This window comes from Geotrypetes seraphini, chromosome 6, assembly GCF_902459505.1.
Source record: "Geotrypetes seraphini chromosome 6, aGeoSer1.1, whole genome shotgun sequence".
Lineage (NCBI taxonomy): Eukaryota > Metazoa > Chordata > Amphibia > Gymnophiona > Dermophiidae > Geotrypetes > Geotrypetes seraphini.
Window position 1 is genome coordinate 144,639,936 of NC_047089.1, and position 16,397 is coordinate 144,656,332.

The following is a 16,397-nucleotide window of genomic DNA, read 5'->3' on the forward strand; positions in this document are numbered from 1 at the left end:
TATATGTACTGTAGATTGCTCCACATACAAAGGGCAGGTTCTGGAACAGGGTGTTTAGAACTACTACTAATCATTTCTATAGCACTAGGAACCTTTCTGTAAAGGGAAGTAGATTCTACTTACATTCCTATATAGAATACTAGCATAAATGGGTCTATATAAGCATTTGTGCCCTATCACAAGCACTTATGCTTGTCACAGAGCGGCTCTTTTAAACTCAGGGCTCACCCCCTTCTCTATTCCAGAGCTCTCTGGTCCCCTTACTCTCCAATCCACACCAGCTACCCCTAAGTACTATTACCTTGGGGACTGATGTGTGCCTTGGGATTGCAGGGCAATCATGCCAGACAAATCTACTGCAGTTCTTTGAGGGGATAAATAAGCAATTGGACCAAGGTGACCCAGTAGACATTATATATCTAGATTTCCAAAAAGCCTTCGACAAGGTGCCCCATGAACGCCTACTGAAGAAACTGTGGAGCCACGGGGTGGAAGGGGACGTGCACAGATGGATCAAAAATTGGCTGGCGGACAGGAAACAGAGGGTAGGAGTAAAGGGGCACTACTCTGACTGGATAGGGGTCACAAGTGGTGTTCCGCAAGGGTCAGTGCTGGGACCACTGCTGTTCAATATATTTATTAATGATCTAGAAATGGGGACAAAGTGCGAAGTTATCAAGTTCGCGGATGACACAAAACTCTCCAGCAGGGTCAGAACTGTTGAGGAATGCAAAGAACTGCAGAGCGACCTGAACAAACTGAGTGAGTGGGCAAAAAAATGGCAGATGAGCTTCAATGTGGAGAAATGTAAGGTCTTGCACATAGGGAAAGGGAACTCCATGTACAGCTACGCGATGGGAGGGAGGGCACTCGGGGAAGGCAAACAAGAAAAAGATCTGGGGGTATTGGTGGATAACACAATGAAGCCGGCAGCGCAATGTGCAGCGGCCTCAAAAAAAGCGAACAGAATGTTGGGCATTATCAAAAAAGGTATCACTACCAGAACGAAGGAAGTTATCCTGCCACTGTATCGAGCAATGGTGCGCCCACATCTGGAATACTGCGTCCAATACTGGTCGCCATACCTCAGGAAGGACATGGCAATACTCGAGAGGGTCCAGAGGAGGGCAACGAGGATGATAAAGGGTATGGAGAACCTTTCATATGCCGAACGGTTAGACAGGCTGGGGCTCTTTACCCTGGAGAAGCGGAGACTGAGAGGGGACATGATAGAGACTTATAAAATCATGAAAGGCATAGAGAAGGTGGAGAGGGACAGATTCTTTAGACTAGCAGGGACAACTAAAACAAGAGGTCATTCAGAAAAACTGAGAGGAGACAGATTCATAACGAATGCAAGGATGTTCTTCTTCACTCAGAGGGTGGTGGACACCTGGAACGCGCTTCCCGGAGAGGTGATAGGACAGAGTACAATTCTGGGGTTCAAAAAGGGACTGGATGACTTCCTGGAAGCGAAGGGGATTACAGGGTACAGATAGAGTTACCTTACAGGACATTGAGCGAATAGGGTATGGATATTTTAGGTTAGGTAGGGAACACTTCCAGGTCATGGACCTGGGGGGGCCGCCATGGGAGCGGACTGCCGGGCACGATGGACCCCTGGTCTGACCCAGCAGAGGCAATGCTTATGTTCTTATGTTCCCCAGCCACTCCACCGAACAGGATCTCTGGAACACTGCTCCCATGTCTGGATTCCTCTCAGCTCCACAGCAAACTATGTCCTGGACACCTCGATGCTGCTCCTTATTCCTCCTCTGGAACCACGCCCTCCTGGTGCTGAACTTCCTTCCTGCTTGGTATTTGTATCCACAAGTGTCTGGCTTAAAGTCCAGTTAGCAACATTAGCAAGATCACTGTTTCCAGCACTCAGGAATTCTCCACAAAAACTCAAATTGTCCCAAAGAAAAATTCAAATTGTCCCAAGAACCTGGGGTCCACATACCGGGTTATTGCCTGTTTCTGCACAGTATCTAGCTGCAATACTTCCAAAACTGCAAACAGTTTTTCCAACCCCTCCCAAAAAAATTCACCATAAATTGTTTTTTTCCTTTTGGTGCACTTCCTCCACTTCTGATATCAACTTCCTATGGCCGGGCCAGTCCCCATGTGAGTGGGAAACCCCAGCTCAGACCACAGGGAAAATTTTTGATGCGCCTTTTATATGGCTTTTGTAAGGAAAAACCCAGACACCAAATTTAATGTAAATAAACTTCACTGGGTTTATTATAAGGCAAAAGAAAAATTCCAAAACACAAAGTAGTTTCTCACAGTAACCAATTATACAGTTCCTTCCACTTACTTCCAGTGCAAGCTATCTGTGATTTAATTCCTGTACTAGACAGTCCTTGTCAGCAAAAGGTAAACCAAAATCAAAACATGCTTTTTAGTCTCTCAAATTCCCCAAGTCTCCCTCCTTAGGGCAGCTGACTTCTACTAGCAACCGTTCTTGCCAGCACCGGCTGAGCACTGCAGGTGCCAGCCCTTTTTCCAAACACTTTGCACACAGAGAGAAATAAATGTTTTCTCTGTCAATGCTTTTCCTCACTAGTACTACAGAATGACACAGTGGTTGTTACCCACGGCAAGCCTCGGGTAACCCGCCGAAATGGGGAGAGAAAAAATAATGGTCACTGCGAGGACAGGGATAAGGCCATTCACCGCCCCATGGAGCGGTGAATGGTCTTGTCTCCGCAGTTAAGCAATCACAGATCGCGCGGTCCAGCATCCCGACCCGATCACCGCATCCAGCGTTCTGCCATCTCTACCTCACCTTAGGTGCCGACTTTAATTCTTATTCTCCCAGCTGCACGCTTTCAATAAGCCGTGCGTATGACTGCTTGAGTTGTTGAATCTTCTCCTCTGATGCAACTTCCTGTTTCCAGTTACGTCAGAGGAGAAGATTCAACAATTCAAGCAGCCACGCATGCGCGGCTTATTGAAAGCGTGCAGCTGGGAGAAGAAGAATCCTAAGGTGAGGTGGAGGGAAGGAGATGGCAGAACACTGCAATCGGGCGAGAGGGGGCTGCTGGACTGCGCGATCCATGATTGCCTGTGTTCCCGGCTCACACTAGGAAGGAGGGAGTGAAAGGGAAAGAGATGCTGGGCCAAGGGGATGAAGAAGGAGAGAAAGAAACCCACAGCAGGAAAGAAAGGGGAGGACAAGCAGATGAGCCAGATGCTGGAAGCAGGAGGGGGGGAGAAAGAGGGAAAGAAGCTAGATGGGGTTGCAGAGAAGAATCACATTGGTGTGGAAGAGGAAGAGAGGGTAAATCTGGACACAGGAAGGTAACAGAAACAGAGGGGAAATTATGTGCATGGGGGCATAGGGACAGAGACATAAAGGGGAGATACATGGGGGAAAATTATGTGCATGGGGGCATAGGGACAGAGACATAAAGGGGACTTACATGGGGATGGTATATGGACATTGGGGGGGGGGCAATGCCAGATACATAGGGGCGATATTAGAATGGGGAAAATAGGAACACAGAAGCGAGATGGTTTGTAGGGATGGGATAGGGGACCAAGCTCACAGGCTCTGGCAGCTTGCACAAATTACATTGTGACACGCCACGAAGATAAGAGGGAGAGAGGGAGGGAAATGGTCGCACTACGCGAGGGGTGCTGAAGGGTGGTAGAAAGGAACAGATGTGAGAGGGAAGGGTGGTGGTGGAAAGGAATTGAACAGATGCTGAAGGGAAAATGTGGAAGACAGAGTGGAGAGAAGACACTGAAGTGAAATGGGGAGCAGAGAGTGGGGAGAAGACGCTGAAGTGAAATGGGGAACAGAGAGTGGGGAGAAGACCTGAAGGGAAATAGGGAACAGAGAGTGGGGAGAAGACACTGGAAAGGAAGAAGACAGAGATGCCAGACTATGGGGGGGAATGGAGGGAAGAAGATGGGTGCCAGAGCAATTGGAGAGGGGTGAAGGGAGAGGCACAGTAACAGAGCAAGTGGAAGACGCAGAGAGAAGACAGACAGTGGATGGAAGGAATTGAATGAGAAGATGAGGAAAGCAGAAAACAGACAACAAAGGTAGAAAAAAATTTTCAATTTCTTTTCTTTTTTTTTTTTTTTTGCTTTAGGATAAAGTAGTATATTAGTTGTGTTGATAAAAATTTATAAACAAAGCCCTGCCAGTTGAACATCTCTTTCTCTAGTTCAGCAGCCAGAACTTTGATTTATAAGGAAGGAATAAGCTAAATATTGCAGTACTGAGGCTTATATGGATGCTACAAGGACAGTAGTCACAGGGACGGGGCGGGGACAGTAGTCTCAGGGTGCTGGCAGTGGTTGTAGGGACGGGGATGGGGTAGGGATAGTGGTCGCGGGGACGGGGCGATGACAGGGATGGTGGTCTCGGGGATGGGGACAAATTTTTTCCCCATGTCATTCTCTAACTAGAATTTTGTCCCCCTATAAGGACTTTCACAGCCCTGCTTTGCAGGCTGTGTGGATGCAAGCCTCCCTTTGCTCTCAGCTATTCAGACCCTCCCAAATGCCCCCAAAGTCCAATATCTTTTTATGCTTTGAGGACCTTGCTAGTAAGGCTATAAACGTTTTCCCCTTCAGGCACTGTTGCCTTACTATTTCCTGCAGCTTCAATTAGGCTCAGGCATCTCTAGGCAGAGGTTTGACTTTTCTTGGAGGAAGGTAGTAATTTGTTACTTTCAATCATATTTCCATGCCTTCCTCAAGCACACAGAATTCTGGTTAAGCCTCACTATCCCCCCCCTGTATCATTGGGGCTATAGTCCATTAGGTGTTCTGTTTCACTTTCCACCTCCCATCCCCCTTCCTGGGTGTTTGGGACAGACTCAAAGCAGGATTCTTTCAGGCTTGAGATAACTTCTAGCCCTAACTCCCAAGGCTTATATGGAATATTATCATACCTCTCTGAAGGGAATATTCCAACCCTTCCTTCCTGACCTGGAACAAAACTCCTGCATTGTTGATAAGAGAAGTTTTCTGGGCTGCTCCTTATGTGCTGAGTCCTGCCTCTCCTGATAGAGTCAGCTGGAGTTAATTTATTCACCTGCAGTCCAGCTTGAAGCTGATGTGTCTGCTGAGCTTTGGGGTTAAGTCCACCCCCCTCTGGGTTGATCTTGTGTTTCTCTATAGCTCTGGGAAAGGAATAATAGGGGATAGACTATGTTTTCTGTGCTCTCCCTGCCTGAATACCTGGCTGTGACATCACCTGCCTTCTCTCCTTATTCCCTGGCTGTATGACAGCTGGGCTTTTGGTAGGCTGTACAGGCTTATTTTTAGGGATTGCAGGATTGAGGGCTGTATTTTTGACTGGGCTAGCAGTCTTTTTAGCTGTGACAGGAGCTTCCCTGTCACAGTGTGTAAAAGCTATGAAAACCCTTCTAAAATCGATTCTCTTATTTATCATATATTCTTCTATTTTGGAATTTAAAAAAACGTGCATATTTAAAAATGTTTATTTTATTTTAGTATTTATATACCACTTATAGCCTGGTTTACATTCAGGTACTGAAGCATTTTTCCCTATCTGTCCTGGTGGGCTCATACTCTATCTGGGGCAATGGGGGATTAAGTGACTTGCCCAAGGTCACAAGGAGCAGCTTGGGACGGCCATGTTGTAAAAAATCCTACTTCAAGTGCTTGCTTTAGCAATGTGTACTGTGGGGCCCATTTTCAAAAAAGAAAAACATCCAAAAAGTGGCCTAAAGGGGCAGATGGACATTTGTTTGTCTAAATCTCAAGGGAGTATGTTAGAGGTGTGGTGTGGGTGGGGTTAGGGAGGGCTTATGATGTGGATGTTTTCCTGAAGTACTTGAACATTTTAGAATAATCCAGGACGTAGTTTGGACTTTTGAGGTGAGACCTGTTTTAACAACAAATAAGGAACAAAAAGGTACCCAGACTGATCAGATGACCACTGGAGGGATGTAAACATGACCCCCATACTCCCCCAGTGGTCACTGACCCTCTTCCACGCAAAGATGTAAATGAAACAGTACATACCTGCCTGTATGCTAGCTTTAGATGTTATGTAATGTTATGTTATATTAATCAGGTCTTCGATTCCACCTTCACCTATTCACTTCAAGGTTGGTGAAGTTATAGACAGTCCTAGAAGAGCAGCAAGTAGGTCTCAAAAGTAACCTGGTGGTCAGTGCAGTGGATTACAGAGAAGGGGGTCCCTGGCCCATATCCCATTCTAACTAGTAGACTTATGATGGAAGTTGTGAGCCCTCCAAAATCTACCCAACTCCTACTCCTAATTACTGCCAATTGCTTGTTAGTGCCAATAATTGATATTAGCTAATTAGTTTACACAGGGATCTGGGATCTGCGCCCAAAACTGTGTGCCCAGATGTGGGTGACCAATACAGAATCTGGGTGCCTCTGTGGATTCAGAACTTGTTCACCAATTAGATTTAGGATTTGTTAACAAATCAAAGGGGAAGTAGCTGGATTCTTCAAGCTTCTTTGGTTGCTCCTAATATTGGTTGTTTTAGTTCGACAAAGTGGAAGTGTATGCATCATAACATTTTTTAAACATATTTATTTTTATTAGACTGACACTTTTAAATTATGGATAATGTTTTGTGCTGGCTATATTAGTCCATCTGAATGTAGAGGATTGAAGGTTAACAAATAAAAATGAAAAATAGGGCAATATCTTTTTATTGAACTTAACTCCTGAAAGCTAGTTCAGAATTGTATTAACACTCCTTCCTCAGCTCAGTTCAGAATCAGTTGGAGGATATTACCAAAGAAAATAAAAAGCACTCCAATAACAGTCTGTAGGGGAAGTAGGGAAGGAGAGAGTTAAGATAGGAGAAAGCAAGGTGGCAGGCAGTAGAATTTTATTGCACGTCGTGGGTAATTCTATAATTCTGTGTCTAGAATTACGAGTGTGCCTAAAGGGCACTTGATATGAGTCTGTAGTATAAGGGAACTTAAGCACCTACTTTCCTTTATATGAGGGTTCTTCAAAAAGTTCTCACACTTTCATATTTTTGCGCTCAACCAAAAACATTATTTCTGATGGCATTAAGAAATTAGTAGGACGCTGGGATAAATGTATCACAAAACAGGGTGATTATGTGGAAAAGTGATGTAATTTGCTTTTGAGATATTTAATAAATAGTGTTTAAAAAATAAAAAAGTGTGGAAACATTTTGAAGATCTCCCATAGAATATGTTTATGTTTATTAAAACACTTCATATACCACCTAGCTAAACAAAAGACCCGAGCGGGTTTACAAAAAAACAATCTTCAAACAACATAAAAACAGAAAAGAACTCCATTTAAACAGTAAAGATTACCATTCAGTCAACCATACTAGAAAATCTAATCTAATCTAGTATTTCTGAGTCGAACTATGCTTCAACAGGTTCAAGGCAACTTCCATGTTAGGAACAAATTTCTCAGTACTCAGTATACCAGACCCCAAGCAGATGACTTCTCACTGACCGCACTGATGGAAGTGTAAATTAAAGAAAGATAATAAACCTCTCTATCATTTATCACAACATGAGTTCTCAGGACTGCTTGAGAGACTTTCCAATTTACCCTTCCACTAAATGAAAAGAACTTCAACTATACTCAAATCTTGGACACTTGTTTTTAATGAACTCTGATTTGTTTTAGGAAACTGACCAAAACCTTTTTTTTCCACAAGAGAGAGAACGCATCCAACACAGTGTATTACAGTTTTTAAAAATATATTTATTTCACCCCACTAAGTGGAGAAAACAATCAATTAGATAACTATAGAGAGAGTATTGGATACAGAATGAAATCACAACTTTTCAGCAAACAGAATAAAAATTTGATACAACCTCTATTCTCTAGAAAGATAGCCATTAAAAAGCAAAAGAAAAAACCAAAATATCATCATTAAGCATGCACACAAAAGATGTTCATGGTGATTATGGACTTTTAAAAGAAAAACATAGAGAAGCACAAACAATGCTTAACGCTCAAATAAGGCATACCAAGTTTCCAAGTTTATTATTAATTTGATAAACCACCTTATCATATATTTCAAGGTGGTTGTACAATAAAAATTAGGGTAATACAAATAATACACCATATAAACCCATTAACATAAATGGACAGAAAACAAGATGCATGACTGGACAAACAGATACAAAAGGAAAAGAGGGAGAACTATAATAATATTTAAAGAAAAGAGAAGATACCAGGAAAAGGACAAGAGGACGGGGTTGTGACAAGTAGGTCCAATGCAAATGGATTAAGAAAAGTTTAAAAATCCTTATGACAAACTTGGAAAGCATCTTTAAAGAGAAATGTCTTAAGAGATGACTTGAATTTCTCGAGGGTTGTTATCTATCTTAACGTGTTCGGTAATGAGTTCAAAAGGGTTGGGGCGACTACAGAAAATATAGTATTTCTCCTAGTATTTATATAGCTAAGGGAATCAAAAGTCTATTGATAAATTCCAGCTGGCCAGTGTTTCTTGTTTTAAAAGTCAGTAATATGTAATGTAATGTAATGTAATGTAATAGTGTTTATAAGTAACTCGGTAATGGATAGGGAGCCAATGGGCTTTTATTAAGAGTGGGGTTACATGGTCAAACTTTTTGGCCCTATAAATAACTTTTACAGCAGTGTTCTGGACTATCTGTAGACGTCTTAACTCTTTCTTGGTAATTCCATGGTATAAAGCATTACCGTAGTCCAAACAGGAAATAACCAATGAATGAATTAAAGTGTTTAAAGCAGAATGGTCAAGAAGTTTAGCTAAAGAACGAATCATTCTTAGGCGGTAGAAGCACTTTCGTACAACTGTGCTTATATGTTCATGGAAGGTGAGATTATCATCAAAAGTTATTGCCTGTCTCTGCACAGTATCTAGCTGCAATACTTCCCCTCAAAACTGCAAAGTTTTTCCAACCCCTCCCCAAAAAATTCACCATAAATTGTTTTTTTCCTTTTGGTGCACTTCCTCCACCAACCTGTGGGTGGCGCTATATCCCACTTATGATACCAACTTTCTGTGGCCGGGCCAGTCCCCATGTGAGTGGGAAACCCAGGCTCAGACCACAGGGAAAATTTTTGATGCGCCTTTTATATGGCTTTTGTAAGGAAAAACCCAGACACCGAATTTAATGTAAATAAACTTCACTGGGTTTATTATAAGGCAAAAGAAAAATTCCAAAACACAAAATAGTTTCTCACAGTAACCAATTATACAGTTCCTTCTACTTAGGTCCAGTGCAAGCTATCTGTGATTTAGTTCCTGTACTGGACAGTCCTTGTCAGCAAAAGGTAAACCAAAATCAAAACATGCTTTTTAGTCTCTCAAATTCCCCAAGTCTCCCTCCTTAGGGCAGCTGGCTTCTACTAGCAACCGTTCTTGCCAGCACCGCCTGAGCACTGCAGGTGCAAGCCCTTTTTCCAAACACTTTGCACACAGAGAGAAAAAAAATGTTTTCTCCGTCACTGCTTTTCCTCACTAGTACTACAGAATGACACAGTGGTTCTTACCACGGCTAGCCACGGGTAACCCGCTGAAATGGGGCGAAAAAAAATTGTGGTCACTGCGGGGACAGGGACAAGGCCATTCACCGCCCCATGGAGCAGTGAATGGTCATGTCTCCGCAGTGAAGCAATCACAGATCTCGCGGTCCAGCATCCCCACGCGATTACCGCATCCCGCGTCCTGCCATCTCTACCTCACCTTAGGTGCCAACTTTAATTCTTATCCTCCCAGCCGCACGCTTTCAATAAGCTGTGCGTGTGGCTGCTTGAGTTGTTGAATCTTCTCCTCTGATGCAACTTCCTGTTTCCAGTTGCTTCAGAGGAGAAGATTCAAAAATTCAAGCAGCCACGCGTGCGCGGCTTATTGAAAGCATGCAGCTGGGAGAAGAAGAATCCTAAGGTGAGGTTGAGGGAAGGAGATGGCAGAACACTGCAATCGGACAGGAGGGGGCTGCTGGTCTGCGCGATCCATGATTGCCTGTGTTCCCGGCTCACACTAGGAAGGAGGGAATGAAAGGTAAATAGATGCTTGGCCAAAGGGATGAAGAAGGAGAGAAAGAAACCCACAGCAGGAAAGAAAGGGGAGGACAGGCAGGTGAGCCAGATGCTGGAAGCAGGAGGTGGGGGAGAAAGAGGGAAAGAAGCTAGATGGGGTTGCAGAGAAGAAACACATTGGTGTGGAAGAGGAAGAGAGGGGAAATCTGGACACAGGAAGGTAACAGAAAGAGAGGGGAAATTATGTGCATGGGGGCATAGGGACAGAGACATAAAGGGGAGATACATGGGGGGGAAAATTATGTGCATGGGGGCATAGGGACAGAGATATAAAGGGGACACACATGGGATGGTATATGGATACAGGGGGGGGAGCAATGCCAGATACATAGGGGAGATATTAGAAATGGGGAAAATAAGAACACAGAAGCGAGATGGTTTGTGGGGATGGGATGGGGGACCAAGCTCACAGGCTCCGGCGGCTTGCACAAATTACATTGTAATGCGCCACGAAGGTAAGAGGGAGAGAGGGAGGGAAATGGTCGGACCGCACGAAGGGTGCTGAAAGGCGGTAGAAAGGAACAGATGCGAGAGGGAAGGGTGGTGGTGGAAAGGAATTGAACAGATGCTGAAGGGAAAATGTGGAAGACTGAGATCAGTTTTATCTGATTTAGATTCAGTAACATTACCTGGCCATCATAGTTGTGGTCAGTGCTCTGTGTGTTCATTAATGATTGAGTCGGATGAGTTTGTGCATCCTAAGACGGGTCATGTGTATAAGTTACGGGGTTACACTTCATGTTCCACAGAAGGGGTGCTATACATCATTATGTGCCCCTGTCTAAAAATCTATGTGGGACACACATACATACCGTCAGTTTAAGACCAGACTGATTGAGCACAGATCCTGTCTGAATACCCGACGTCTTGAGGAGCCTTTGGTGGTGCACTGTTTGGAGGCTCACCATGAATTTGGGGCATTGCAGTGCATTGTGATTGAGCATGTGGCCTATTCTATCCGTCGGGGAGATTGGAGACGTCTGCTCTGGCAGAAGGAGCAAAGATGGATCTATTTGCTGCAATCTGTTCAACCTGATGGATTAAATGCCTGGATTGAATGGGTGGCCTTTTTTGGTTCCTGAGAGATTCTGAATGGTGTATGGTAAAAGGGGGTGAAGCCTGTGAGAGTTTTTCAACGTGTCACTGCAGTAGTTCCTTGTGCCAGTAATGATTTGTGAAGTAGAGTGAGAGCCTGAGGAGCATGGTGGGTCTGGAAAGTATGCATGTGAAGCAGTGGAACCAATACCCCTGACGCAGCGAGACAAAGCGAAACGGAGGGTTCCCTGTTGGGTTGATTGGCTGCCTGGCCCAGGAGAAGAAGTTTTGGACTGAGAAGTGTCTGGATGCCAGTAGCAGCTAAGTGGTTTTTCTTTTTTGTATCTACCTCGTGTGCTATATCCTGGACCGTAGTGTTGCAGTCTTCATTTGTCCACAATATCACTATTTGGGGCAGTGTGCCCCGGCATGCTGTTTGATATCACTCTGCAGGCTATCACAGTGCTTTTTTTATTGTTTGTTCAAATGCAGGAGTGTTATTTTTGAAGAAGTGGAGTTTTTTGCCAGATGAAGTTGAACTGAGGCTTTTTCTCCACTTCTTTTCTTTTTTTGCTGTTTCTGTTTTTTCCTGCTGTCCCATGTGTTGTTGTATGGATGATGAATGGGTGTGAGTAAGGCCTTTTAGTGTTGCAGAGGGTATATCTTTTTCTATGTAGGGTTCTGATTTGAGTTGCATATTGTAGCGTGGCCGGCTCTTGGGCCTAGCAGTTACCAGCCCACGCTTACAAAATCGCCCTGGCGTGCTTCCCCAAGAAGGAGGAAGACCTGTTGGTAGTATCTCACTCTGTGTATCAAACTCAGAATGGCACAGTTCACATCAGTATCAAAAAGAAAGGAATCACATTTATTGAAAATCCAGATAGGGCAAAACAAAAATCCAAAAATAACTATAATGTGCCCAAGGTAATATCACTCTTACCAGCCTGGTCTGGTTCCTGCTCCAGTGTTTTACTAATGTCCCAGGTAAGTTCTACTGACAAGTAGTGAGAACAGCCCAAAGTATAAATGAGTCTCAAGCAGTCTTTAGCTCCAACATAAACTTTGAACTGTACAAGGTTGCAGTGCTTCAAGCATTAAGGAGCGGAAGGTTATAAGCTTTATCAGTTCAACTCCTTGGCACCGCAAAGCACACCAAAAATATAACCCCAAACTCTATCCTGGATGTCAGACAAACCAACACCCAATCTTCAGGGTTTTCACAACATTCCCAACAATGCCTTGTCCATGTGGCTTAATTGTCCTTAAACAAAGTTCCCCCAGCAAGCCAACCAGCACATCAAAAGGTCCATAACAAAGAAACAACTCTGAAAGGCAAATACACAGCCAGTTCAGCTTACTTCCATGGCTTCTGAACACGCAAGCTCTGGAAGAGAACTACAATCCATGTCCTCCAGTACCTGAGTCTCCTGTGTTTGCTGGTCTGCTTCTGGGTCAAACATTTCCACATCCGTGGATTCCTGGACTGGTGGAGGTTCCTTTCAACTGGGAACTTCCCTGGCCTCTTTCCTTCTCTGGAACAGCCTTCCAATTGTTCCAAGGCTGCTGTAACCCGCCCAGTCCTACTCAGGGGCCGGGCTTTCTTCAGCTAAGGCTGCTTCCTGCCCTGTTTAGCCAGCCCTTTACAAAATGGAGGATTTAAAGCGGCCCTGTCTGTTTTCACCAGGCTATGGTCTAAGTCCTGTTCAAACACAGCCTGCACTTTCTGCTCCAAATCCTGTCTTGCAGGCACAAAGTGATCAGCCCTGACTAATTTCACCAGTCGCTTTTTAAGGTTCTTCACTGGCACAAGGCCGGTACTGGGCTTGGGCTTGTGACAATATTTGAGTTAAACTGACCCTGGTCCCTAGGTGTAGAATTTCCATGTTAGCCCATTTTAAAGGTAATAAATAGAAATAAAACAAAGAACGGGAAATAATGTTTATTTTATTAAGTTATTTATATACTGCCTATTAATGGAAATTGTCTAAGCGGTTTACATTCAGGTACTCAAACGTTTTTCCCTATCTGATATGACAGGCTCACAATCTATCTAACATACCTTAGGTAATGGAAGACTAAGTAACTTGCCCAGTGTCATAAGGAGCAGCATGGGGCTTGAACCCACAAGCGCAGGGTGCCAAGGCTGTAGTTCTAACCATAGGCTACTCTTTTTTTATTGGACTAGCTTAATACATCTAATGAGTTAGTCTAATAAAAAAGGGTATCATCTTATTTTTATTTTTGTTTATTACCTTAATCCTTCATGTAAAGCCCTGGCCATAACAAGTACTTTTTACAAAACTTATAGATGTCTGAGTTAGTGTAATACCTGGTATGGGTAATTTTTGAAAAATGGGGAATATGCATCTCTTGAAATCTCTCCATGATGTGGCTATCCACATGTAAATAGTGGCTTTCTGAAATCAGTATGTGATGTATTCATACAAATGTTATTATTTTCACATGGATATGATTCTAAAATATTGACCTTAGTGTATTCCATTGTGAGCTGATGATATCCAGCTAATCCATTCCATCAATCTGGATAACCCAGCCGACATCCCTATCATCAACAAAAAGCTAGATAAAATACATGACTGGTTAAATTCCAATAAATTGTCACTCAATATCAATAAAAATAAATCAATGGTCTTCCCGTTTAAGAAAGGTTGTCCTCTTCTCTCCCCTATTAAACTCAAATCTATACCGATACAGACAGTCCATACTATTAAGCTTTTAGGTATAACTTTTGATGATAATCTCACCTTCCAAGAACATATAAGCACAGTTGTACGAAAGTGCTTCTGCCGCCTAAGAATGATTCGTTCATTAGCTAAACTTCTTGACCATTCTGCTTTAAACACTTTAATTCATTCATTGGCTATTTCTGTTTGGACTACGATAATGCTTTATACCATGGAATTACCAAGAAAGAGTTAAGGCTCCCTCTTGCACCGAACGTAATCGGGGGGGGGGAGGGGGGGATCGGTGCCGCGGGGCAGGAGGGCTTGGGTTCCCTCCTGCCCCGATGTCGGGGGGGGGGGTTGGTTGGTGTGGATTCTGTAACCGGTGTTGTTTTTGACAGACACCAGTTACAGAATCCAGCTTTTAGGCGAAGGACTGGCTCCTCCTTCGCCTAAAAGCCCTTGTGTTGGATGTTTGGGGCTTAGGCATTTTTTTGGTTCATTATGGGGTATAAGTGTAGACGTAGTGGTGGTCTGGGCGTTTAAACAGCTGAATGTAGAGGCAGGCCATTATCAAAATAAACCTCCATTTGGACGTTTTTTTTGATTATGGACATTTTCCCTGCTTCTACTTTCAACATTTAAGGCCTTAGGCCAAAAGGGGACTTAGATGTTTTTTTTTATTATGCTCAGTGCCTCTTTCTTTAAGGGCCAATTTCAAACTAAAAATGTCCAAGGGAAAACCCCACAAAAACAAGCCATCGAAATATCTGCAGACCAGCAGTACTAACTAGACTGACCACACAGACATTCCATAAGAACAGTTTGGGAACCAGCTTTTGTATTTCTGACTATGTACTGATGTTTGAACTTTTACTTGGACATTTCTTACATTTCAGAGTGGCTCCAGGGGGAGCCGTTTGATTGTTTCTTTTGCTGTATCAGGGAAAAGATGGAGAGGGGGTTAGGGGTATTTTGGAGTTAGCTTTTTGTGGTTATGTGGTATTGAGATGTGTCTAGATGAGTGCATAGGGGTGTGTATGTGGAGGGGAGGTGGGGGGGTTGCAGTTGCCTGTGGAGCCCTGGCTTGGGACCGAGAGCCCACTTGTGGGCATGCTTCTGAGGGAGGGGGGACCTAGCTGGGGGGGTTTCTCCCTTCTTTTGGGACTGGTTCTACTATTGGCTTACTTTGTTGGTGTCCTGGGATAATGGTTAAATTGAAGCTAGTTTCACTCAGTGTGGATGGGATACACTCTCCAGTTAAAAGATCTAGGGTTCTTTCCTCGCTGAGTAAGCTCCAGGCCGATCTTGTGTATTTACAAGAAACACATCTCACTGCATTGGAGCATACTAAATTGGGGGAGGGGTTGGGTGTGAGAGGTCTGGCATTCTTCTTTAATGGCCGAAAGAGGGGAATTGCAATCCTTCGTCATAAAAAACTGCCCTTCCATGTTCATAAGGTTATCACAGATAAAGAAGGGAGATACGTAGTAGTTGTGGGGGAGTTATGGGCAACGCCCTTGGTTCTGTGTAATGTGTACGCCCCCAATGTCTACCACCATGGTTTCTTCACAGGCTTGGTGGCCCTGTTGGTGGGCTACCCTACACATCTTTTGCTGGGAGGGGACTTCAATTTTACTGCTAATCCTATTTTAGATCGTAAGCCCCCTCGGGTAGGGGATGCCACTCATTTGACCAAGGGGTGAATTTCCTTATGGATCAACTGGGGGGGTGGATGTTTGGAGGGTTTTTCACCTGGAGGAGTATGATTACACTTTTTATTCTCATCCTCACAATATGTATGTGAGGTTCGATTATATCTTACCCTCCCAATCTCTTTTAAATTCTGTGGGGGACGCTGCTATAAAGGTGTCCACGGTGTTCGACCATGCCCCCATATCGGTCACTTTCCCTCTCCTGAACATGAAGCAAGAGTTTCCTACTTATCTTAGAAACAAGTTTCAGGATTATTAACAGACCAATTCTCTTGCAGATGTGACCCGACCATAAACTGGGAGGCAGCCAAGGCAGTCATGCGTGGCCACATTATTGCCTACGTGGCCCGACAGAGGAGGGCCCGGGAGAGTCAGTTGCTGAATTTATCCCGAGAATTGCAGAGCCTGCGCCGGGTCCATATTTCCCGCTTGGACGAAGCTTCTAAGGGCCAGCTGTTCCAGATTAGAAAGAATGTGGATCGGCTCCTGAACGCTAGAGCTGAACAGGATCTGTACTTCTAGAGGTTTAAATTATATAAATGAGGTGGGAAGACTGGGAAGCTCCTGGCCAATTTGGTGCGGCTGCCACTCAACAGCAGATTATAGGGAGCCTTAGAGACTCCGCCAGTGTGCGACATACGTAGCTGCCGGCCATTGCAGAGCAATTTGTGCATTTCTATACTCCATTGTATGGTCCAGGGCAGGTGGTGAGAAGGGTTGGGAGATGTTCTTTCAGGGACTTGCTCTGCCTACTGTATCCGCTATGAAGAGGGGGACGAGTTACAATCAATGTAACAAGAGTGAAAAGGTGCATGTATTGAAAAGAAAAAATCACTCTATGGACCTGTTCAAAGAGTAAAGTTGATGATATAACTCAGTTCACAAAAACTTGCTCAGAATCAA

At 44.0% G+C, this 16,397-nt stretch overlaps 2 protein-coding genes across 3 annotated transcripts in view; one reads left to right on the forward strand and one right to left on the reverse strand.

Annotated features, from left to right (window-relative positions):
- The window catches only part of CHST10 (carbohydrate sulfotransferase 10), a 140,887-nt gene extending 128,214 nt beyond the window's left edge, over window positions 1-12,673 (reverse strand). For both annotated transcript variants that reach the window (XM_033948237.1, XM_033948242.1), the window contains exon 1: window positions 12,514-12,673. The gene's annotated coding sequence lies outside the window, so the exon portion shown is untranslated. The remainder of the gene's footprint in view (window positions 1-12,513) is intronic.
- The window catches only part of NMS (neuromedin S), an 87,690-nt gene that overhangs the window by 15,520 nt on the left and 55,773 nt on the right, over window positions 1-16,397 (forward strand). The window lies entirely within an intron of this gene.